The sequence below is a fragment of the Schistocerca piceifrons genome, chromosome 4, assembly GCF_021461385.2.
Source record: "Schistocerca piceifrons isolate TAMUIC-IGC-003096 chromosome 4, iqSchPice1.1, whole genome shotgun sequence".
Lineage (NCBI taxonomy): Eukaryota > Metazoa > Arthropoda > Insecta > Orthoptera > Acrididae > Schistocerca > Schistocerca piceifrons.
The window spans coordinates 466,991,632-467,017,702 of record NC_060141.1 but is presented as its reverse complement, the minus strand read 5'-3'; the positions used below and the strand labels follow the sequence as shown (position 1 = coordinate 467,017,702).

At 41.7% G+C, this 26,071-nt stretch overlaps 1 protein-coding gene across 2 annotated transcripts in view; it reads left to right on the top strand.

Moving 5' to 3' along the window:
• The first annotated feature begins 3,295 nt into the window (after positions 1-3,295).
• Positions 3,296-26,071, top strand: part of LOC124795498 (proton-coupled amino acid transporter-like protein CG1139) — a 278,487-nt gene continuing 255,711 nt past the window's right edge. For both annotated transcript variants that reach the window (XM_047259554.1, XM_047259552.1), the window contains exon 1: positions 3,296-3,402. The gene's annotated coding sequence lies outside the window, so the exon portion shown is untranslated. The remainder of the gene's footprint in view (positions 3,403-26,071) is intronic.

The window sequence follows — 26,071 nt, the reverse complement described above, 5'->3', positions numbered from 1 at the left end:
TATTCGATACCTTTTACAAACAATATAGATACGTTGCCAGAATATTTTCAGATAGAATTCATTGAGTTGCAGTCTGATTACCAACTAGGGCCTATAAGAAAAATTTGGTTATGCATCTGTGTTGGACTTCTGCAATCATACCAGCCTATGCTGTACAGTCATGTGTTATGTATGTCATCTTTATTTCGAAGCTCGTGCGCTAATGGACAGTTATTTTCAAGAGTAGAGGACACAAAGAGTAAAAATGGAACCGAAATCTCAGATGAACACTTTGAGAACATCCAGAGAATCGCAATCATCTCGATCGAAACTTATGCTGATAAATTAGTTTCCGAGATTCAAAATCCAATGTCACATTTATTCTATGATTTATAATTAATTACGTATAAAATTATTAATGACATTCCTTATATAAAGTGTCAAATTAATTCCATTTTGCTTTCTTAAATTAATGAACAATAAACTAATAAATTCTATGTTGGCTAAATGTGTTAACTATATAGTCCGGCCGTCTGTCCTTTTTATTGATTGTTATGGTTATTGTTAATGGTAAGTATACAGTGATCGTGACCGGGCCAAATATCTCACGAAATAAGCATCAAACGAAAAAACTACAAACAACGAAACTTGTCCGGCTTGTAGGGGGAAACCAGATGGCACTATGGTTGGCCCGCTAGATTGCGCTGCCATACGTCAAACGAATATCAACTGCATTTTTTAAAATGGGAACCCCCATTTTTATTACATATTCGTGTAGTACGTAAAGAAATATGAATGTTTTAGTTGGACCACTTTTTTCGCTTTGTGATAGATGGCGCTGTAATAGTCACAGACATATGACTCACAATTTTAGACGAACAGTTGGTAATAGGTAGGTTTTTTAAATTAAAATACAGAACGTAGGTACGTTTGAACATTTTATTTCGGTTGTTCCAATGTGATACATGTACCTTTGTGAACTTATCATTTCTGAGAACGAATGCTGTTACAGCGTGATTACCTGTAAATACCACATTAATGCAATAAATGCTCAAAATGATGTCCGTCAACCACAGTGCATTTGGTAACACGTGTAACGACAGTCCTCTCAACAGCGAGTAGTTCGCATTCCGTAATGTTCGCAAATGCATTGACAATGCGCTGACGCATGTTCTCAGGCGTTGTCGGTGGATCACGATGGCAAATATCCTTCAACTATCTCCACAGAAAGAAATCCGGGGACGTCAGATCCGGTGAACCTGCGGGCCATGGTATGGCGCTTCGTCGCCCAATCCACCTGTCATGAAATATGCTATTCAATACCGCTTCAACCGCACGCGAGCTATGTGCCGGACATCCATCATGTTGAAAGTACATCGCCATTCTGTCATGCAGTGAAACATCTTGCAGTAACATCGGTAGAACATTACGTAGGAAATCAGCATACATTGCACCATTTAGATTGCCATCGACAAAATGGGGGCCAATTATCCTTCCTCCCATAATGTCGCACCATACATTAACCCGCCAAGGTCACTGATGATCCACCTGTCGCAGCCATCGTGCATTTTCCGTTGCCTAATAGTGCATATTATGCCGGTTTACGTTACCGCTGTTGGTGAATGACGCTTCGTCGCTAAATAGAACGCGCGCAAAAAATCTGTCATCGTCCCGTAATTTTTCTTGTGCCCAGTGGCAGAACTGTACACGACGTTCAAAGTCGTCGCCATGGAATTCCTGGTGCATAGAAATATGGTGCGGGTGCAATCGATGTTGATGTAGCGCTTTCAACACCGAGGATTTTCAGATTCCCGATTCTCGCGCAATTTGTCTGCTACTGATGTGCGGATTAGCGGCGACAGCAGCTAAAACACCTACTTGGGCATCATCATTTGTTGCAGGTCGTGGTTGAACACTTCCTGCTTTCTTAAATAACGTAACTATCCGGCGAACCGTCCGGACGCTTGGATGATGTCGTCCAGGATACCGAGTATCATACATAGCACACGCCCGTTGGGCATTTTGATCACAATACCCATACATCAACACGATATCGACCTTTTCCGCAATTGGTAAACGGTCCATTTTAACCCCGGTAATGTATCACGAAGCAAATACCGTCCGCACTGGCGGAATGTTACGTGATACCACATACTTATACGTTTGTGACTATTACAGCACCATCTATCACAAAGCGAAAAAAGTGGTCCAACTAAAACATTCATATTTCTTTACGTACTACACGAATATGTAATAAACAATGGGGGTTCCTATTTTAAGAAAACGCAGTTGATATCCGTTTGACCTATGGCAGCGCCATCTAGCGGGCCAACCATAGCGCCATCTGGTTTCCCCCTTCAAGCTAGACGAGTTTCGATCTTTGTAGTTTTTTCGTTTGACGCTTATTTCGTGAGATATTTGGCCTGGTCACTATCAATGGACTATCCTGTATTATGTGCGGCCCAGAAAGCTGCAATGTTGGACACTCATGATTTATACCCTGATGATTCTCAAGCCTCAGTTCAAGCTGCCACCGTACTTATTGCGCTGACTTTGCTTATTCTCCAAGATTGAATCAGTCGCGAAACTTTGTGGAAGGATGCTATATTTCGCCGGCCCGAATGGCCGAGCGGTTCTAGGCGCTACAGTCTGGAATCGCGTGACCGCTGCGGTCGCTGGTTCGAATCCTGCTTCGGGCATGGATGTGTGTGATGTCCTTAGGTTAATTAGATTTAAGTAGTTCTAAGTTCTAAGGGGCTGATGACTTCAGAAGTTGGGTCCCATAGTGCTCAGAGCCATTTGAACCATTTTTTGCTATATTTCCTCGAAAGTTTCTTTTATCGTATACTTTCACGCGTGTCAGCTTTTGTTATTTATGAAGTAATATGTATAAGCATTTGTAACTCGTCACTATCTGCATTACCATCGCACATGCTTCGCCAGTTCCGTAAAAGAACTTACGTGGAGACGATGGGTAGTGCATCAGACACCTATCACAGTCTGGCGCCGTGTTTTTAATCAGTCATAGGCCTTGAGCATTGTCACTGCTGCTGCCTCTTCCACACTTTCGAAATATTCCGACGCGTTCTCATTTGCTTAATAGGGTACCATTCCGTCGCCCGTCGGCGAAGGTGGCAGGCAGCGTCCACTTTGCGACAGTGGCCGGAGAGCCGGCTCGCAGGAGGCGTGCCCTCGGCCTGCCCCCACCCCCACCCCACCCCCACCCCCCTCCCGTGGGAGCTGTCCATGTGCGTCGTGACGTCAGAGGGTCTGGCAGCCGCCGCAAAGCGCAGCGCGACGGTCAGTCAGCCCCCAGTCTCCGGCGCCGGCGTTGGCTGCAGCCCGCCACAACACGTCACCTCCGCCGAGTCTCCAGTTCCTCACAACAGTCGCCACGTAGCAGAACTGCTCAGTTCCTCAGGGGTGAGTAAATAACTTGCCAGGTCATCTGAAACCAAAAAGGCCACACCACTCGTAGCCTTGTGAGTGACATTCGGCTTGTCACCACTTCGGCGGCTTGCCTATAGATTTCGCTCCTAACTTATTCAAGCATCACTTCAGTTCATAGTAAACCTGAAAGAAACATCTCTGAGTGTAATTAGTATCATTCAATCACTATCAAGACACATAAATAACAGATTCGATCATCCTTGTCGAAGGTAAGGGAGGAATCTATGCTGATACCAATGTAGCGGAATCATATATCATTTGAAATCAAGTTACGCAGCAGCTTAGGCAACAAATAAACAAGTTGCAGGAACGTTATTCGCAACAGGCCGATTGCACTGTACAAGTGTATTAATCATCTTATACTGTCAACTACGCATCCATATTTTTTACAAAAAGAAAGAGAGGAAGATTAACGTCCCGTCAACCACCAGGTCATTAGGGACGGAGCACAAGCTTGGATTATGGAACAATGGGAAAAGAAATCGACCGTGTCCTTTCAAAGAAATCGTCCTGGCATTTGTCTGATACGAATTACGGAAATCACAGATGGATGGTCAGTAGGGGTTTTGAACCGTTGTACTCCAAGTCCAGTATGCTAACCACTGCGCCAACTCACTCGCTACACGTATTTTTAAGGAGTGAATGATTGTCTGGTATCACAAGAAACGGGTCTAAGAGGAAACGAAAATTTTAATGGCTGTAGAATAATATTCTTCGGAATAATATTTCTGTGTCTTATAGCGAAAAACCAACATTTAGCCAACTGTACATTCAAAAGGATCTTGTACAGCACCTGAAAAGTAATGACCATGTTTATAAACTTACTTGGCTTTCGCATATTTTTATTAATGGATCTGATTTCTCGTATCTTCTTCTGAAAATACTTCGACATGGTTTTACTTAGTGCACATCGAGGACTACTTGATAATGACAACGTATTAGATTGTTAAAAATAGACTCAAGAAATTGGCGACAAATCCAGAGGATATTAAGCATCAACAGTGCCGGCGATACACGCCCGCTTACATTGCCGCAACACTTTAAGAAGCTTCAGTTGTCTGGTTGGTTGGTTGGAGGGGGGGGAGGGGGGTCGAGAGACTGAATAGCGAATCATCAGTCCCTTCGTTTACACCACTTCGGAACTAAAAAGTGTGAGGAAGGGAAGGTGGAATTTAACGTACCGTCGATTTCGAGATTATTAGAGACCGAATACCAAGCTGAACTGCAGGATGGTTGTGAGGAACTGATAGTGGCCTCTGAGAGACAATCACGGCTTTTACGCGGAACGATTTAGGGGAATCATGGAAAATCTGAGTTCTATGCGCTTGAGAAACGTACATAAAAAAAATAAGCCACAGGAATCTGATGCGAGACTCAAGTGGAATGGTCATCAGTGAGATCTGCGCAGCCCGTTCATCATCCTGTACCCAGAATGCTTAGTCTTCAACAGTTGAAGTAATGTAATTCTCTTCTACGAAGAGCAATCGGCATCAAGCCTGATTGTGTCTGTCCCTATTAGCTGAACTCCTATCCAACTGAAACTACTGTAACAGTAAAAAGATAGACAGAAATAATCGCTAAATGACTGTCGCGAAACCTTTAGCAACGATGATGGGGGAGATCTCATGAACTCGTGCACGTGGTGAAGGTGTAGGTGTCCAACCCCTATTCCTTCGCTTTCATTCATCGGCGCAATTCCACAACCGCTCTATTGCGAGACTTGTTAGAAGAGGACTATCCTCTGCCGGTTTCAAAAACGCCGTTTTTGTGGGAGAAAGTCTACAGGGTACATTTATACAAGTTTTAGACAACTACGCAACTCATGTTCTATATGAAACTATTAGCTAAGCTTATACAATGTTGTGCGAAAATGCTAACAAGCTATAAACTATAGATCTGATTGAAATTTGTCGTAATTTCAATAGGTCTGGCTGTAAGAGACCTTGTCAGACAATGACACTAAAAATGCAATAAAACGAGAAGAATTCTTTTAGGTCTCCCTTTCAACTGACATTGTTGCAAGACGTTGCAAGAGGTAAAGAGAAGAGAGCGTGTACTCAAGCCAAAAGAAGACTTGATCTTTAATGTAAGTTTTCACAGTCGTTATTCTTCATCTTTCGCGGAGATGAGTAATAATACGGAATAGAGATGCCATGTACTCATAACTTATAGTTGGCCTAATGGACAATAGGTAATGGAACGTGACGTCTTTTGACTACGAAACCAAAAGAATGTTATGGACATGACAATTTGTCTGCTTCGCGGGGAAAAGGTGCATATTAACAACTACAGATCGGTTAGGGAGTTCTCTCTCTTTAACGTGATTTCAACTGCCGAAAACTTTGTGCAGTGGTCTTAACATTGCTGTGTTGCCGAGGAGTATAAAAACCATGAATGTTTACGTCCTTCTTCTGGTAAGGAGTGTGTATCAGACGAAATTTTAATTGAAATACGAGTATATAAGCAAAAACGTGAATAGCCAAGATCGCTAATTATAATTTCATTTCCGATTACCGTTTCGGAAAATCCAAGCTGCCATCATAGGATCTGTAAAGCATAAATTACAAGCATAATCAGGTCAGATATAATAAGTTGGGTCTCACATTTTCACAAAAAGGATATATACAACACACCTTATGCAAGTACTCCTCCGTACATCTTCCTCATAGGTAGAACATATCGTGTCAAGTCGTAAAACCTCATTCCAGGAACATGAAGAAAGTGATATATTGGCATATCAATAGTAAAACAAGATTTACATAAAATATCATACATATTGCACCGACTGCGCAAGCTCACATACGCACAGCAGATGGAAGGAGACTGAGTATGACAAGCCAAAGCAAAGATGTTACGAACTACCAGCAGGTGGCACTGTAGTAGTAAACATACAGGAACATGATCGTAACGTATACAGCACTAGGATGAAGTTACATTCAAGAGTCGACATGACAATACAATATATACATTTTAGTATGTAATTATATAACACGAGTAATCCAAACCAGAATATATTGGAAGAACAAAACTCCTTATTTTTTTACTTTTAAAATTGCAATTATTACAAAATTATAAAAGAAACTATTGTACATCAGTCTTACTACTTACTACCTATATATTCAAAATAGTTATAAGGCAAGTACAATGTGGACATATCGCGACTGAATAGGGCTGTAAAAAATCACTCGAGGCCTACGTGATAAGAATACAGAAATGATGCACGAAGCACATGCCGTAATGTATGTAGGTGACTTTAATCCTCAGGCTCCTTTCAACCTCTGTGTGATACGAGCTTGCATAGTCGTGCAATATGCATGATATTTTATGTAAATCCTGTTTTATTGATGACATACCGAAGTATCACTTTTCTCATGTACTGGAATGACGTTTACGACTTGACATGATATAATGTGCGTATTTTGGAGATGTATTGAGGTGTATTCCCCATAAGGCACAGTATGTTGTACATATCCATTTTGTGAAAACATATAGCCCCAGATTATTATATCTGACCTGATTGTGCTTCTGATTTTCGATCTACACGCTTCTCAGATCCGATGATGGCAACTTAAATTTGTCGAAAGCGTTCATGGGAAATAAAACCATAATTCGCGATCTTGGCCGTTGCAGTTTTTATTTCTGTATTTCATATAATTCTAGATAGTCCCCATATCTGAATGATGTCAAGCATTCACACATTTTAAATATCCTATCAATAGGTAAGAAGAGTACACAATGGAAGATGAATTTCAGTCTCTAGGGAACACATGTTACCATAACGCTGTTTCTGGCCAAGTGAATTAAATTATTATTGGTTTCTATTTGATAAGAAGATTCACAAAATAACAGTGCAACAACAAATCGTCATTTAGAGGAAATTACCTTACGCCAATAGGTATTATGATCTGCAGTACCACTGCCAGCTTCGTTACAACACTATTTCCTCAACTTAATCGTTGGACCGGAGGTCCCGTTGGTATGGAATGTTTACAGTTCGTTTTGTGCCAGATAATTTCTGCGAAACTGAAACGCTTCTCAAAGCTACTGTTACAGGAACAGTCCTGCCGTCGGAAATTGTAAATCAGTGAAGCGCTTGCTTGAACGAATGTTGTCACATGAAGCCGACACGACGAATGTGGTCACACGAAGACGACACGCAGCCGTGTAACACTCGCAGATTACAATGGCTGTCGTGAAATCCTTCTCGAGCTTATTGCCAGTGCTTTGTCAGCTGAGTACTTTGATGGAGCAGCTCGACCGCTATTCAGCCAATTTAGCAGCGTCGCGAATCATGAACTTGTTTCCTAGTTGCTCCTCGTGCTACGTAGAGCAGAAAACAGAAATTAGCTATTTTTTTCTTTGTGTGCAAGCGCGTCGAACGAACGAATGCCCAGCTGTCACAATATTCGTTCCTGAAAAGTCTGTGTCCATTGAGAACTAGCAATGCCACAGAAATAACTTTTCGACAGTCCTTGAAAAACTGCCCTAGCACTCGCTACGTCCAGAAGTCGCTCACTGGGACACCTTGCTCACCTCAAAACGTACGCAGGCAACCTTCGCTCTTCATATATTATCACTGAAGCGTAAGCGGCAACTCGGACAACGATAACGATATTAAGGAACGGCCACGAACGGGGCTTCTAGTAGGACACGGTAATGTTGGCGTCAGGCGAAGGATCCTGGATGTACACATTTAAATGTTTTATGTATGTGTTTTCACCTTGCACCTTGCACTTGAGAACAATCAGTTAGTGGCTGAACTTGAAAACGTATACACATACACACACGCACGCATACAAGCGCAGACATGCACTTTTATAAAGAGATTGTACATTATCTTTATTAATCGTGCGACCTAATTTTTCGAAAAGCTCCACAACTGTTAGTGACCTCTGTAAATCGTAGCGGAATCTTAATATCAATATTATGAAACAGACAGGGTGAGGTGTTAAACAAATCTTTTATTTACATTAACTTCTGCAGAGAGAGAGAGAGAGAGAGTATGTCTTATTTTAATAAAGGTTATTGTTTAAAATTTCGCTTGATTTGTTGGGGAACGAATGTACAGCATGGCACTTGTCGATGACTTAAAAGGAGTCCGCACCCGGTAACTGAGTGGTCAGCGCCACCGGATGTCGATCCTAAGGGCCCGGCTTCGATTCCCAGATGGGTCGGAGATTTTCTCCGCTCAGGGACTGGGTGTTGTGTTGTCCTAATCATCATTTCATCCCCATCGACGCGCAAGTCGCCGAAGTGGCGTCATATCGAAAGACTTGCAACAGCCGAACGGTCTACTCGACGGGAGGCCCTAGTCACACAACATTTACGTTTCCTTAAAAGGAAATAGATGTTAAGGGAATTTGCAACGGAGAAGACTTGCAACTTTGTAATATTAACTTCTTTACACCAGCGAAGGCGTTTCATTGCCTATAAAAATGTGGTCATCGGTCTTCTAAATGGCTCTGAGAACTATGGGACTTAACTTCTGAGGTCATCAGTCCCCTAGAACTTAGAACTACTTAAACCTAACTAACCTAAGGACATTACACACATCCATGCCCGAGGCAGGATTGTGCTACATATAAAATGTATTGAAATATAATATTCAAAGAGCATCCTTTGGCTGATCGCACTCGGACATTCAACCTGCCACGTCGCGACATATGTACTGTGTTACCGCTGCTCAAACGTTAGCTGCATTCCTCTCACAATTTACTGCTCTGTTTTGTTGGAGTATTTTCTCATCACATTCACTTTTTCTTGAATTTTTTTTATAATTCTTTCAAAGACAGATCATGGGACCTAGCCACGATCGGGATACTTCTCAGCATACAACCATTCCGCTGCTCTAAACGTTTCGCAACGTTCACCATAACTGAATACCACATCCACTTTTTTCCCTGCCACGCGCGTTATGAAAGTGTAAGCAGCTTCACGGCTGAGTTTTCTGATCCCTTCAACAGCAGAGCACAGGCTGGTGGGTTTCGGGCACACAGCTAAACACTTGAACCATAGCTGAGTACCGTGTTTGCTTATATTCGGTGTAATAGGGCACGTCTGTGGGACCTCTTCTCCTGGCAGCAGGACGGTGATTCGCACCATTGTTATCTTTTTACTGTTTGTTCAAGTTCCATACATGGATATGTTTAGGATGGCCTGTCTTAAATGCCTCATCCTGCCTGCAGCAGGTCCCTGACTGAAGCGCCTAGAACCGCTGGGCCACAACGGCCGGCATGACTTTGCACGGATCGAACAGTTCCCGCAAATTATGGGATGGTATGGTTTATGGGCCAGCAGCTGGCGCCTAATATGTGTTACAGTGGGTACAAATCAGGTACATTTACTGGCCAAGACATCAATACGATTTCACTATAATGCCTGTCAAAGCACTGTATCACGATTCTGACCTTGCAGTACGGACAGTTATCATGCTGGAAAATGTCATCGCCATAGGGGGAGACTTCAAGCATCAAGCAATTCAGGTGGTCCGCAATTATATTCAGGTGGTTCACTGCTGTCATTATGCCTTCGATTACCGCCACTAATTCCACGGACGCCCAAGTCAGTTAAAACGTAACTGTTCTGAGGTTAAACATTTGTATTGGGGTTTGGCTACTCATCCTTTCTGAAGATCCGTCGCAGCTGAAGTCCTAAGTTTTCAGTAACTGTAAAATTTTAACTTCGAAAAAGTTAAAATAAAAAATCAATTTTGTATTATGTTTCAATATATATATTATACTTTCAAAACTAAATTAAAGTATTATTACAAAGGCAAACAATACTTACAATACAAAAGGAGCAGCTACATGCTCACTGCTCAAAAACAAAAACCAGACTGACTTCCTTATGCCAATGTGGCTACCCCTATATATACATAATCTGAACAATCCCGAACAATCCTTGGCATTGTTAGAAAAGGTTTTTTTAATAAAATTACAAAACCAATGACACATTCCAATAATTACCTTGACTCTTATATATTAAACATATGAGTGAATTCTAGTGTATACATTAACTGAAGCGTATATAAACGCTTAGGTATCAAATGTTAACAATACACTTGTTATATTTACTAATTACAGAAGAATCATACCATATAAAATGTTCCTACCAATTAGCAGACTTCTACACATTAGTGTAATTAAGATTCCATAGTTATTTTCTTCGTAACTTTTCCACAAGTACATATTTGCATACACCTCTATGTCAGAAATTACTGTTTATGTTTAAAATTTACGTGTTTAAATGGGTTTTAATTAGACTGTTACGTTTCACAGTGTACACCATAGCATAATTCTGCCCTCCCCGGCCAGTATCTGTGGCGTAGTGCACGTTTCGTGCAGCCATTCACCTGGATGACGGGGTGTAAGAACCCAACCATCGACCTGGTTTAACAAGAAATGCAATTCATTCGACAGGCGACATGTTTCTACTGATCCATGGTAAAAACTCAGTGATGCTGTGCCCGCTACAATCACAATTGACAATGTCGTTGGGTCAGCAAGGGAACACGTAGGGGTCGTGTGATGTGGAGCTCCATGCTGACCAATGGTCTTTGAACAGTATGCTCCGAAACACTTGTGACTGCATCAGCATTGTACTCTGTCGTCAAAACTGTCACAGATCGCTTCCTATCCTGAATTACACAGTGGTGGATCCTCCGACCTCTAAGTTTTGTAATGAGACTTGGTCGTCTAATACCATACGCCTACTCGTTATTTCACCAGTTTCCGTAGGTGCTCACCACAGCAGTGCGCCAAAAAACAGGCGACCACCTTCGCCTTTTCAGGGATTCCAGCCGCAGCGCCACAACAATGTGCCCTTAAAATTGCTTATATCAGTGGCTTTCCACATTTGTGGCTGTGTCTTCGCTATAATTACTGCTCATTTGTCTCGCTTCCGATTACACTCTTTCCTTGCTGCATAATGTGCTCACAACAATACCAGGAGGCATTCAACGTCACGGTGGGCAGAAATCATAATGTTTTGGCTCAACAGCGTTAAGTTCTGCGAGCGTTTTGGAAATTTGTGGTAAGTTCCTATGGGACCAAACTGCTGAGGTCATCGGTCCCTAAGCGTACACACTACTTAATCTAACTTAAACTAACTTACGCTAAGGACAATACACACACCCATGCCCGAGGGAGGACTCGAACCTCCGACCGGGACGGAGAGCATTTCTGTTAGACTTTTGCATAGGCTATACCGATCAGTTACGACACTTGCATCGCGTCTCTGGAATCATTCAGTGTCTATCGTTATGCCTACTTAGTAAGGACTCAAACACTGGAACAGTGCTCTAGAATTGGTCGCACTAGCATCCTGTATGTCGTAACGTACGTGCAATAAATAAAGCCTATCTTCGTCTGTGGAAATGGACTCGTTAAGCAACCTGAGCTATCAGTAATCGCAATCTAACTTGCATAACACTGTGTGCGTGTTGTGCGAGTGTCAGTTTCACCGTCATTTAAGCCCTCAACAGATCGTTACATGAAAAACTTAAAACTAACATTTAGATAAGCTATCTGACTGCGTATTAGAATAATAAAAATTACAGGAACAAATGAACGTCTAACAAAGAATACATACGCTATCTAACTGCGTTTTTGAATAAGAATTTAGAAGTGATACAGAATCACTATTGCAACGGAATTTACTGAATTAGAGCACAAGACATGTTGTGGTGTCTCAGTGTCTCTGTTTTGGCTCTAAGTTTTGCACTCGCCTCTTTAGATGACTGCCTTTTTCCAAGTGGTTTACAGCAATTCGCAGCAGCGTGCAGCAGCAGCGCCTAAAGCTTATCGTTACTAATAATGATTTCAGTAAGAAGGAGTTTTCTTGGGTCCCGTTAACTACTAAATAACTTGTGAGAAGAGATTTCATAAATTAAATCTATTTAAAAACTTCAGAAATCGTCATGACCAATAATAGTATGACAAGTGTTAATAATAGCGAAATGCCTGACAATGACTTTATAATTATCAATAGTGGCTGAGTGCCAGATCAACAAATTATTTGCCGGCCGCGGTGGTCTAGTGGTTCTAGGCGCGCAGTCCGGAACCGCGGGACTGCTACGGTCGCAGGTTCGAATCCTGCCTCGGGCATGGATGTGTGTGATGTCCTTAGATTAGTTAGGTTTAAGTAGTTCTAAGTTCTAGGGGACTGATGACCACAGAAGTTAAGTCCCATAGTGCTCAGAGCCATTTGAACAAATTATTTCAAATTCAAAAATACATTAACATTTAATAACGACAGCATATTTATTCTTTAACTGACAAGCAAAACATGGGATTATTGCAAAGTCGCACTAACAATTGCGAATATAACCCTGCAAATGCGATTTACGCTATACTTGCGAATTTTTACCTTGAATCTTATCTTCAAGCGTAGTTATCTAAATCTCTCCTGGCCATATAAATAAAATCAGGCCTTGAGTGTGGTAAGATCTGCCATCATCGACATGAGGGCAGCGTGACACATCTTCTGTCTCCGAGCTCTCGACAAATATTACTGAAGCGTCTCACAACAATGCTTAGAATCGCGCTCGTATGTTTCGCCCTCAGATTGTTACTATCGATATCTGAGTGCTTATTTATATCCAATCTTATGCAATTCAAAGAATAGCATTAAGTTGGCTATATTGTTTTCGATACTCAGTGTAATATTTAATCATTGTAATGGAGAGTTCTGACACACTCCTTACAATCTGATCTCCTTCACTGATGTATATTGCCGCAGCCCTTCCAATAAATCTATGTCTTCCACTCACCTTGCCAAATAGTGATTTCACGTGTTCGTCCTACATCATATCGCTACTTAGCATAACCCTAAACATTTATATGATATGATGTGCTTCAGACGTTTACCGCTAATCTTGTAGTCAGCTACATTTGGTTTCCTTCTATTTGCTATAGACATTATCTGACATTTATCCATATTTAAAGAGAGCTGCGATCCATTATATCAAGTGAAAATTTTGTTCAAATCTGTCTGCAAATCCTTATAATTATACAACGACGATTCATTCTTGTACACAACAACAGCACCGTCAGGGAAAAATCATAACTCGTTTATGTGTACTGTCTGACAAAGAAAGTGAAACACCCAGCAAACATGGACCGATGACCATGTACCCTCGTACACGTATACACCATCGTTGGGTATGTAAATGCTTATAGTTGAAATTCTCTGTGTCGGCCAGAACGGCTACCACTGTCCATTAGTGTGTTTCGTGTTCAGTGTTGTTACCAGTCTTGGTAGGGAAGAAGGGACGTCAACATCGTCAGATGCTCAGTGATCACTGTGAAGCACGCGGAGATGCTAAATACTCGTGTGAGATAGCGTTATCAGCACATGGCGGAGTTTGAAACGGTCTTCTCTGTGGGTCTCGACGTGGATGGTTGGTACAATCATGCAGTATCCAGATTTGTGGGGCATTCCAATGTGACAATGGCCCGAAATTGGAGTGCGTGAACGTTAAGGTTCCAGTCGACTAGAGAGAATCTCCATATTGTGCACCAGGCACATTTTAACTCCTTTCACATCTGCAGCTGATATCCCGGAACAAGTAATAGACTACCTGCAACAATCTGTGTCATCCCACACTGTTGGTCAGAGACTATTAGCAACCCTATTAGCTAATTATCCTCGCATGCATGTATTATATTATTCTCCTATAACATTACAATGCCGATGTGTGGCTGAAATAATATACTGTAATAATCGTTAACACCTCATCTTAGGCCTAACTGAGGTTGTGTTACAAAAAACGAACTTTAGTGAGGAAGGAAATAATGCATCAAGAATAATATAATCAGCTTTGCTGAGTGACAGACGTGGCTTTTTCTAATACTTTTGATCTTGAACATAGTGTGGTATCATGTTTGTCCATCAACGTCACACTTTTCGACGCTTAACAAAGATATTAAAAATGTTGTTTCATTTAAATTGCTTATTTTAGTAACATGAAAGTACAACTTCGAAATGTACCAAATAGGATATGTAAACGAAACAAGGTCAAAGACAATAATGGACAAACTTACACACAGAGGAAAATTTGATCTCTGGAAACTTCTTTCTTTGTACCATAACAAAATTAGTTACCAAATTTCGATAAAAAACAGACGCAGGTCATTTGTAACGCAACGCAAGTATAATTTCGAAGTTCACCAAATACTATATGCAAACACTATGAACTTGAAATTGTCTACCGCGCGGGATTAGCCGAGCGGTCTCGGGCGCTGCAGTCATGGACTGTGCGGCTGGTCCCAGCGGAGGTTCGAGTCCTCCCTCGGGCGTGAGTGTGTGTGATGTCCTTGGGTTAGTTAGGTTTAAGTAGTTCTAAGTTCTAGCGGACTGATGACCTCAGAAGTTAAGTCCCATAGTGCTCAGAGCCATTTAAACCATTTGAAATTGTCTGTATTATTTATCAAAATAGGTAAAGATTCCGAGAGCCAAGCACACATGGCACTACTGCAGTAATTTAAATGTTTTATAAAATATTGTGTTATACACAGAGCTGTCATATTGGCACTATTGACCTAACTTAACAGTTTAAGCTGCATTTGTCGAAGACAATAGTTCGATCTTCGTATCACACTTTAATAATATCAAAAAGTGTCTTATTTTTCAAAACAAGCATAGATCACTCATAGATACTAATGCTCTAACTCACAGGTTAAAGAGCACATGTTGAAGAGTGACTGATGGTGTCATACAGTGGGAACTATATGATACTTTGATGAAATAGCATACTGAATATTAGTAATACACATTCATGTAGGTAAGAATGTTTTCAACTACCCAATTTCAACTACCGTTCGAAGTCAGTCAATACCAGAATGAAAATTTTATCTTGAGTACAAAATGTTTGTTATATCCTGCTAACAATGCCAACTTATTCTATCAAACAGTGGATACGAGACGACCCTTCATCCCATAAACGCCATTTTACAGCGAACTGTAATAAATTGTGCCATACGTAGTGAATGTGCAGTGGGTACTATTGAGAAATTGATGGTGAAGTGACAGACTTTCGCCGGCCGCTGTAGCCGAGCGGTTCTAGGCGCTTCAGTCTGGACCCGCGCGACCGCTACGATCGCAGGTTCGAATCCTGCCTCGAGTATGGATGTGTGTGATGTCCTTAGGTTAGTTAGGTATAAGTAGTTCTAAGTTCTAGGGGACTGATGACCTCAGATGTTAAGTTCCATAGTGTTCAAAGCCATGTGAACCATTTTTTGACATATTTTCATTACCCTGATCATGGTGACTACCATTACCTTGAATGCTTGGTTCTATTAAACAACTAAAAATATAGTGTGCTGACAGTGGGTGTCAGCTATTGAATCTCAAATAGTATTCTAACACAAGAAGCTGACAATGTATGCGGCTATAACCCGACAGAAGGTGTCAGCTACTGGATCTTACGACTGCACTGTAAAACCAAAAGCTGACAATGTGTGTGTCATAGCCTGATTTAAAGAAACGAAAAACTATGTGCATTATTTATGAAAATCTTCCCGCCAACGAAATGTAACTGCTTGAATGTCCATGTCCAACGTCAACAAGTATCAGACTGTCTGAGATATACACATGTATTTTATGTTGACTCGGCAAAATATGACATGCATCAGTGTGGATGCACAGACATCTGCAAGTCTAATCAAGCGTCACTCGTGGTTATGCCTCCTAAATTTAGAACAAGTCTGTACTTGTCTGAATGCTTGGTGACTAAGTATGTGTACACATCTCAGTACAAGGGAGGCTGCGTTGCACAGCTGTTCAGACCCATTCAAAAAACCCGCTGAACCGATGCAGGAGTGCAAATAGAGCAACTGTGTCAGGCCATTACAAATGACTTCCTCCACCACCTACACGCTGTGGATGAGTACTGGATAGGTCCATGTTGAAAATTGATCCAGGCTGCTTTTCATTATTTCCACGATCACATCGATTGTGAAAGGCCTGTATACAGGCATCGGAGCCTCCAGGTATCTTGCAATTCCCGTTCGTGAACAGAGAGTTTTACAGCCACTTTGTTCTTCATCATTCAGATGCATTTAACTCCATCGGAAGTTACTGCACCATCTAATACTGTGATGGCAAATTGTTATCGCACACTTTCACCAACTCAGCATGCATTGTAGCGGCGTTATTACCCTTCAAACGCAGGACACGAATTACTGCCGGATACTCCACTTTATCAATGGATTGTACCATTTTGTTTTAGATCCTCTATCGGTTTCTTACGGTGCTTTGACGCAGATACTGTACCTCAATGTGTACCAGGACAGTAGGCGTGTATAAAAACTTTGTGTTCTGCTTACGGCAGCCCTTGTCATGGGCTAAGCCTCGTCAGAGAGGTACACCGCATGAGCGGTTAGGGAAGTGATTCCAGTGGTGGTTTCCCGTTGTCTTCCACTGGTGATGATGAACTGATAATGAGGACAACACAACACCCAGTCCCTGAGCGGAGAAAATCTCCGACCCAGCCGGGAATGGAACCCGGGCCCCTTGGCGTGACAGACCGCCGCGCTGACCACTCAGTTATGGGGGGAGGGGGGGGGGGGGCAGGCGTGTATACCTGCAAACAAGCAAAAAAGTAATTACATCACTTTTTTCTTTTTTCGAGATGATAACTGAAACTTTGATGGAACTTATTCTGCTCCAGGTGCCCTGTTCCGACTTAGGTCGTTCAGCGCTCTGTAAAATTCCTCTCGCAATATCACATCTCCCATCCCGTGTTCGTCTACTTCCTCTTCCCTTTCCATTGTGATCATGTTTATTTCTTTTGTACAGTCTTTCCAGGGTCTTACCGGGCGTGTGACGAGATATGCCTCCGCCAAGGGCGCAGGCACAGACGTAGCCCAAAACTGACAAAAAAAAAAAAAGAATTAACTGGAAGATTTACGTGAGTTCTCCTGCCCCTCCTGTACCTATCTTCTGCCCACGAGAAAAAAACCTTTTCCTTGAGCCACACCTGTAAATGACGCTGTTGTCACAATGTCATTTCTGCTGGGTCATTTTGCGTATGTAGCATCACAAACTGTCGGACAGATGTCTGTCACGAATATAGTTTGTGTGATAGCAGTGTGCTTAATTTACACAGCTTATGACATACACGTAGTTTCATGAAAGGGATATGTTATCATATCTTAATTATAGCCATTTTTCTTTTGTTTCTAATTATTAATGTGTGTATTATTAATAATTTATGTGGAACAAATAAAGCCTGTTCTTTATTATACATCACACTGAAACCAAAATATCGTAAGTGCCACAGACAACAAAATACAGATTTTGTTTTATTTTCAGTTCTTTTATAATGTTTGTACGGTTGTACTCTATTTGCTACAACGGAAATTTAATTTGCTGTGTGCGATATTTTATAACAATATAGTTCAGTTAAGTAATATATTTAAATAACACTTCATTTTTATGACATCTATTTATTGGATTATGAAATTTCTCTACACTATGAGGAATCAATATCAGGAAGGCAGTCTCATTGGAGGGCGGGGGGAAGGGGGGGAGGAGGAGGAGGAAGTGCAGCTTTGGGAGTTCTGGCAAGGGCACAGGATCACCTCGTCACCTCGGTGCAGCTCTGTGTCCTTCTCTATATTACTTCAGTCTTTCAGTCTTTTCTTCTATTGGATTAACACCTGAGCTCTTGATATTAATACAGCTGATTTTTTTCCGATGGTTCGTCTTATTTTATCTGCCTCCGTAGTTGAGTGGTCGGTGCATCCGACTACCATGCAAAGAACTTGGGTTCAGTTCCCGGTACGTTCAATTCTTTGTGCTGCTACGAAGCCTGCAAAGCCGACAACGGTCGGAGGAGCGGTTTGTTGACTCCACACACTTCCATTCACCGTTCAAATTACGTCACTGACGGGGGATAACACGGCGACCGGTCGTCGCAGCACGGTCCTCTGAGTCTACTAACGGAGTTCAGTCGTTTTTTGTTATAGGTAGCAGTTGTCATACCCCTAGTCCGTGGCATTGCCATTTATGTATACATATTCCTGATGCCTCACAGTTGCAATTCGAGCGGTTCAAAATTGGAAGAACCACTCACATAATTAATAAAAAGGTGTAATACGGTTCTTTGGGATAGTGTCATAAATTATCTTCAGCGTCAAACTTACGGATACGTTTCGGGCTCTGTAGTGCAGTATTACTCGAATTATCGAATTGAGGTGTGGGAAAAATAATTTTCATCGCGGCCATAAAGGTGACGAAAGATGATGGCATATATCGGTAGGTCTTGAACAAGTCGATGGAAACCGGAGCTAAATTTCTAGCATATGCACTATGCGCGGAAGATGTGATGGCACTCATAATAAATGGTTCAAATGGCTCTGAGCACTGTGGGACTTAACATCCGAGGTCATCAGTCCCCTAGAACTTAGAACTACTTAAACCTAACTAACCTAAGGACATCACACACATCCGTGCCCGAGGCAGGATTCGAACCAGCGACCGCAGCGGTCGCGCGATTCCAGACTGAAGCGCCTAGAACCGCTCGGCCACCCCGTCTGGCTCACTCATAATACATGAATAAATAAACGTTTTATTGTGTACCCTGTTTATCCCTTATCAACATAATGGCTTGTAAATTTTTTTTTGTAATTATTTTGACCCTTGCTGCAATTCTGTGACTGTGTAGACTCATAGGTCCGCATTCAGGGCCGACGGTTCAGGCCGTTTGGTTTCTTCGTGCCATAGGCAAGGCGTCAGAAACACATAAAACGATGCTGTCTTTAACTTCCAAATCTAATATAGAAAAATAAACAGGATTTCAAGGAGATTAGTCATACGATTATTGCATTATAAGGCATGATGCCCTGTACAAAATTTCGTGTGTAGAATGAAATGGACGATTCGAATAGCTAGATTAAGCTCGACAGTTCTTTTCCCCTCTCCAATGTTAGTCTAGTAACGCCGGGACGTGTAAAACCTCCACAACAGCCTCGAGCTGATAAAATAAGTTTCACTCAATTCCCTTCAGGAAGAGATAGTAGAAGAGGTAACGACTAGAGAACGACTTTTAACAGAGGTCAGTTTCCTTTTGTGGTGGAATAATCCGTAAGTCTTCCGCCTATTAGCAGTATCATCGACATGAAAGGCCACCAGTTCAAGTCAGTTTCTAAGTATGCACACTTTATCACATTATAACAACATGTTGTGATAACTTATCTCCTTTTACCTTCAAACTACTTATTAGCATACCCACCTACTCCTTACGGATATCGCTTATACAGGTGGTGGCTAGTATGAACTGCTCAAGGTTCTTTATTTCCTAAGAGCTTAGTTCCATGTATACAGAACGCAATGGCCACATCAGTAGTACTGTTTTCCTCAAGCCCTGACACGTTAAGTACGTGGCATACATCACTGCATGCATTACGGAAGTCTTCGGTATTTTCCTGAAGGTAATTGACAATAGCTCAAACGGGAAGGGGATTGAGGTTGGTTTAAAAGAGGGGAGGGGGGGGAGAGGGACCAAACTGCTAGATCATCGGTCCCTCAAACTGGAGCCAACACGTAGAAAACGTTGGGAAAGCGAACCAAAGACTGTGTTTTACTGGCAGAACACTTAACAGGTGCAACAAATCTATTAAAGAGACTAGCTATACAACGCTCACCTGTCCTTTTATTCCTAAGCAGTATGGAATCCTTCCTAGACAGGACTGACAGAGCATTAGAACGGCTATGGTGACTCCAGTGCACAGCTCATGCGTTCGGCGCTGCAGACGTTGAAATCCAACTTGACAATGATGTGAAATTCAAAAATATCCAAGATGGCCTTGGTGGGAAATTTAAAGGCATCCCGGTTGGTGATGGTGGGAAATTATTTGCCAAAACGCATGATTCGATTACAATCTGCATGTGTGTTACTTATCATAACATGAAAGTTTAATTACTCATCTCTGACTGTGAACGAATATTCGATCGTTGCACCAAAATAAAACTGTTCGTATCATTTATCCAAATATATAAAGATTTCGAGTACAAAATACCCGTGGCACTATTGTCATTATTTGTACAAAAACAAGTGGTACTACTGCAGCTTATTAGCATCACTAATGTAACTTACAAGTTGGTCAACAAGCATAATTCCATTATTGTCCCACTCTTTGCAAGGCACAATTAAGTCTCACATGAAGTATTTCCAAATCTAAATTGTCAAAAGTTACATGACTTACACATTGGCAATACTGATAACTTAGGCTCGTATCAAGGTGAACAACGTTATTTCCATGTTTAATTGTCCGTATTATTTGTCAAAAGCCATCTCAGTTCGGCTAAAAAATGTATCAAAGTCAGCCAAATATTGTAATGTTCCCCTTGTTAGTTTATTAGCTTTGTCTTGCAGTAAAAAATTGTCTTGCAATGATGCTATATTATTGTAACCACACAGTAGAGACTACATGACATTCTAACGAAATAGCAGACTGAACATTAGCAAAACACTTCTATACAGATAAGAAAGGAGAGTTGCTATACTTTCAACTACACATTTGCAACTACTTTTTACAGACACTCAAACATGATCGTGACTCTTTCCTTGGGTATTAACACTATATTGCGGAAAAAACATTTCCATCTTCTACTGATAATGCACAGTGGAGACTACATGACATTTTGACCTTCATACATTGTTACGTCGCAGCGCAACTGTGGGAAATTACCTCTGTTATAGCAAAATTGTAACAAACTGCTCCAGGTCACCACATTACAGAAACTCATTGACTGCTATTACCCCTCTTCATGGCAACTACCGTTATCCCAGATACTACTTGGTCAATGGTCTTCTGTTGATAAATTAACTGCGGTTACTGCAGATACTATTCAGGCAATAATGGTCAGTTGATGTGGAGAACACACTTCCCATAGATACCATTGGGTGAGGCAATTATGGTCAGTTGACAGGATGACTGCCATTTCAGCAAAACAATTGGGGCAATGATGGTCAGTTGATATATGGTGACCGCCATTACACCAGACATTATTGGGTAGGACAATGATGTTCAGTTTCCTGGGTGACTACCGTTATGCTGGATAGTCCTGGGGGAAATGACGGTCATTTGATACCCTGAATGCCATTAAACAGACACTATTGGGTGGGGCAGTGATGGTCAGTTTATAGTTTGGCTGCCTTTGCCCTATTTCATATTGTGGGACGGGGGTGGGGAATAATCGTCCATTGGTTTGGTCACTGCCATTATCCAGGATATTATTGGGGCAATAATGTTCACTTGATATGATCAGTATTATCATTATCCCAAGATATTACTGGGTGGAGAAATGATGGCTAGCTGACCGTTTGATTGCCATTACCCCAGACACTGTTGAGGCAATATTTGTCCTGGATACTAGTACAGGGTAATGATGGTCAGTTGAATGGGTGACCACCATTACCCCAAACGCAACTGGAGCAAAGACTGTCTGTTGAATGGGTTTTATTATTATTTAGCGTATGTGGTTTTCAAGTACAAATGTTTTCATGTTTAAGTACATACAGACAGATAAAGGTAAAATCAACATACATTATAACACATAAATCATGTCTCGTCTTATGGACATTCAATTAAGGATAAAGTAGGCATACACAGGTTGTTACAATAAGGTATCTTGTCATAGATAAGATAAAATTATCATATAGAAATTGTTGCTATAAGGTCATTCAGCAATCACATATATGGAATATATGGAGTCTCTTTAAAGTTCTATGTCTAGGTTTTCCATCCACTCGACGGCTGCAGGGGAGGCTGCATAAAGTTCTCGAATGGGTCCTTTAAACGCACGTTTAGGGCATTCCTGAATGACGTGCTGGATCGTTTGCTCTGGATGTCCACAATCGCACTGTGGTGAATCTCGTATGCCCCATCTACAGAGCATCTCGCCACTTCTGCCATGACCAGTTCTGAGTCTATTGAGTATAACCCAAGTTCTTCTTGGCAGGTCTGTACCAGGTAGGTTTCCACCAGGTGATATTTCATTGCAGTTCTTGGATAGTCCGGTCTGAGACAATTTATTTTTCCATGAATCCATAGCATCATAAGACGCAACCATAAGGTTTTGAGCTGTTATCCATGGTGGTCTTCTAGATCTTAGTCGGGAAAGATTTGGGGCAATGTCCTGATGGATTGGAAGGTTGGTATTGCAGGAGATTTTACGCCATTCATTAACTAAGGCGGTTTGCCGCCTAAGATGTGGTGGAGCTATACTGCAGAGAACAGGAAGCCAAGGTAGTAGGGTGGATTTAATGGTCCCACTTATGGTTCTCATGGTATTGTTTAGTTGAGTATCCACTTTAGACGTGTGGCTGCTGTTAAGCGAAACAGGGCTGCAATATTCCGCAACAGAGTATACCAGCGCTACAGAAGAAATCTTCAGAGTATGTACATCAGCTCCCCAGCTAGTATTGGCGAGCTTTTGAATAATATTATTTCTTGTGCGTATCTTAGCAGCAGTATCTATTAGGTGTGGTTTGAATGTAAGCGATCTATCCAATTTAATACCAAGATATTTTGGGTTTGGGTTATGCTTTAACTTTCTACCAGCAAAGGTAACGTCAAGGGATCGGGTTGCCTGTTGGTTGTTTAAATGAAACAATGTAACTTCTGACATTATTGGGTTAGGCATTAATCTCGAAGATCTGAAATATTTACCCATTACTCCGAAGTCTTGGTTAAGGGAGTTTTCACACTGCTCAAAACTTTCTTGTTACACAGCCAGGGCCATGTCATCTGCATAACAGAACTTCCGCACATTTGTCGTTGGTATGTCGCTTATGTACACATTGAAAAGTAATGGTGCCAATACAGAACCTTGTGGGAAGCCGTTGTTTGAAACAATGGTTCGACTCTTCTTTCCTTCTAGATGAACTTCAAGGGTTCAGTTGCTGAGCATATCACTTAGTAATTTGTACAAGGTCTGGCAAGGGATAATCTCAAGTATCTTGCTAAGAAGACCATGCCTCCACACAGTATCGTATGTAGCGGTTAAATCTACAAATGCAACAGCTGTTTTAAGTTTCCGTTCATAACCGTTCTCGATATATGTTGTTAAAGCCAGTACTTGGTCGCAACAGTTACGTTGTGGTCGAAAACCAGCCTGCTCGATGGGGATTCTATCATTCAAAGTCGTCCCAATACGATTATACAAGAGTCTCTCCAAGAGTTTGAAGCAGGTGCTCAGGAGAGAGATTGGTCTAAAATGTTCAGGCTTGTCTGGTGTTTTCCCAGGTTTTAATATTGGCAATACTTTAGATCTTTTGAATATCTTAGGCACTAGGCCTTCATCAAGGATATTATTATAGAAGTTTACGAGCCAGTTGATAACATTTTTCCCACTATACTTAATGAATTCTGGTTATAACTCATCTCGCCCAGCTGCCTTCCTAGTTTTGATGTTCGAGATAGCCGTTTTCAGTTCTTCCACTGTGAAAGGTGCTGCAGGATGTGATCTTTCAGTAGCTTGTCTCCACCGTGTTTTAATTAGTTTCTTAATGTTTCTGGCGGTTTCTTTGTCAAGAGGTGCCCTGGACATATTGGCTACACGGCCTGCAATTGCATTGGGAGTGATTTTTGCTCTTTCACAGGGGTTGTATGCACCAGATCCTAGTTTCCTGAGTAGGGCCCACGCTTTTCGACTGGGCTTTCTAAAGTCTATACCTTCCACGGTTTTTTTCCACTTTTCTCTTCGGGCGCTGTCAAGTGACTCGATAAGTTCCTCTGCCACTTCCCTGTCTCCCGATTCTTTGAACTCGTTATAGAGGCGTTCAGTTGTTTCATTCCAGGCAGGTGTATATTCTTTCCTGAAACCGCGTGGTATAGTTTTCTTAGCTTTACTAAATCGTTCATAGTTGTTAATGATTGGCTTTATCCACCGTACAGTGGCATGGGCACGTTTTGCGTATGACTCCCAATCAGCCTTTTCAAAATTCCATCTTGGTTTTGGAGCTGATTTTATAAGAGGGACTTGTATTCCAATGTGGACAATGACAGGTCTATGCTGGCTGTGTGGGAAGTTAGTTAACACTTTCCTGCTTCATGGGTAACCTTTACCCTTGTGGTCTCTACTAACAAAGCACAGATCTGGGTTGAAACCGCGTTGCCATCTAGCTGACCAGAAGGTGTGTCTCTCTTTAGCATCATATATTAGTTGCAGGTCTTCAATATCTGCCCACTCAAGTAGGGCTTGACCATTATCATCGTTTTCACTATAGCCCCATAAACTGTGGTGGCTATTGAAATCGCCCATTAAGAGGGTACGGTATTTTGTTTCAGGGAGTGCTTCTTTTGGCCATTGGATGTTATGAGGCTTATATACATTGAATATTGTGAGGTTACTTACTAGTGTTTCTATTAGAAATATGTTATCCGAAGAACTTATTTTTATTGGAGCCCAGTTATCAATGTCACTACGCACGTTGTAGCAGATCCATAGCTTCAGTAATGGTGTATCCACTTATGAGACCTCTCTTCATGAGATCTGCCTCGTGGTTTACATGTGTTTCTTGGACCAGTATGACATGTATATTGCTATCCCGTGCTAGTCTTGAGAGGATATCGCATTTAGTCTTACTTATACCTTCTATGTTAATTTGCAGTACTCAGACTGATGGGCCGAGGTCTCTTGTCATTGGGTTTTGAGAAGACCCATTCATTTTATTGTTTGCTTCCATTTGCACTTTTAAGCTGCGAGATGAGATCACACTCATAGTGCAGCGCCACGATAGTAGTAGACTTTTAGCTACCTTTCGGCATTGCCCGGGGTGTACCACTTGGAGGCAATCTACTTTTACTGGGTTACTGCCAATAACGTAGATCCTATTTTGGGGGGCAATTATCTTCAATTTACAAGATAACTATCATCACCCCATATACTATTAGGGCAATGATGGTCAGCTGGTATGGTGGCAGTCATTACCCCAAATACTATTGGGTGAAGCAATGATGATCAGTTGACAGACTAATTGCCATTACCCCTAGATCATATTGCCTATAATTAACCCCCACCCCCACCCACAACTCTCAAAACTATTGAGTGGTGCAGTGATACAACAGCGTAAGTTAGCTCAATCAGCAAAATTTTTTGTACTCAGTATAAAGGTAGTACCCTACCAATGACACTCTGTGAAGTTTGGGTGACTGTGAAAAGTAGTTGCAAGTTGTTAGTTGGAACATAGCAACCCTCATTTGTTACCTTCTCACTCTTGTTGGTACAGCTGCTGACGATTCTTCTCTCGTTGTTGGTACAGCTGCTGGTGGTTCTGCTGTTGTTATTGGTGCAGCTTACCGAGCGAGGTGGCGCAGTGGTTAGCACACTGGACTCGCATTCGGGAGGACGACGGTTCAATCCCGTCTCCAACCATCCTGATTTAGGTTTTCCGTGATTTCCCTAAATCGTTTCAGGCAAATGCCGGGATGGTTCCTTTGAAAGGGCACGGCCGATTTCCTTCCCAATCCTTCCCTAACCCGAGCTTCCGCTCCGTCTCTAATGACCTCGTTGTCGACGGGACGTTAAACACTAACTACCTACCTACCCTACATGGTGCAGCTGTTATTATTGATTTAGCAGTTAGTGATGTTGATGGTATATCCACTATGGCATCACATGATGATTTATAAAC